Source organism: Cyphomyrmex costatus, unplaced genomic scaffold, assembly GCF_001594065.2.
Source record: "Cyphomyrmex costatus isolate MS0001 unplaced genomic scaffold, Ccosl1.0 scaffold141, whole genome shotgun sequence".
Taxonomy (NCBI): Eukaryota; Metazoa; Arthropoda; class Insecta; order Hymenoptera; family Formicidae; genus Cyphomyrmex; species Cyphomyrmex costatus.
This window is the reverse complement of record NW_017275402.1, coordinates 1051017-1052252: the sequence shown is the minus strand read 5'-3', so window position 1 is coordinate 1052252 and position 1236 is coordinate 1051017.

Genomic DNA, 1236 nt, shown 5'->3' with positions numbered 1-1236 from the left:
TTTGTGTACATGTTAATACATACATAATAATATATACATGTTAATTGTATACACAAGTGACAATTCCATCCGTATCACTTGTGACAAATTTTAATTAAGATAAAAGAAGGTTAAATAAGATGTTTAGCAGAGATGTGAATAAAATCTACTTGGCTTTTCTAAAGATAATTATAGACTGAGAAATGAATATAATTTAAAATATATAATTATATTTTTCAATATATATGTTACATGAGAATCTCATGTTTCGCTCTTGACACACTATCGACTTGATACACACTATTTTAGTTCACAAAATATTTGATTTGCTTCTGAAAAAACATTTAGTTGAAATAATTCTGAAAATCTAAATCATAATTTGAATTTCATGTGATAAATATTCTGTACTTTTATTCACATTTTGCATCTATGACGTTATGTAAATATTATAAGAAACCTTTAACAATTACCGTTCAAGTTTTCATTCACGCAGCGTCGATACGTTGCACATCTGAGAAATACTGCTAATTAAATATTTAATTTGTTTTTTACAAAGAATATTTATTGTATCACGAAGCTCTTATTACGTGATATTGCTCATTGCGTATATCTTGTTGATTCCAATCTGTGGAAACGATCCGATCGATAATGACAAAAAATAGGAAGAGATCGATCCATTTTGCTGGCACATATATGCGAAACATTTCCTGTCTAGGACGATATGATTAAACTATATTTTCAGAAAAGTAAAAATAACACTTGACGCAAATAAAACGTACAAACATCTTAAGGCGTTCTCGCAGCCAAAATATAGCTCGGAATAGATCATCGGCATAGGTCATTATTTAAGATAATTAATCAGGAACTTTTCCTATATATTATACGCGGCGGTGCATACACTTTTGAGTAGCGATATTGTATATGTTGCTGTATAAATTAGTATAAACTAGGCGCGGGTAATCTTGAATTGATTTTTATATATATTCTTCCGAGAATCGAGTAACAATTAGTCGTTCTTTATTTGTGTAAGAATCAGAATTGTTCAAAAAATACGCATATTATTTATTTATGCTTGTTTCATTCTAGTCGTCGCAATTTAAAACGCATAAGTACATTGGACACATTTCTTGCAATTGATATATTTATGAAAACTGCGAAATGTCGAATTGTAATTTGAATATTGCATAGTTACTTTACACGTTGTTTGCTATTTAAATGTTACATGGCATTATCGGCACAAAATAGCATTTTGAAAAC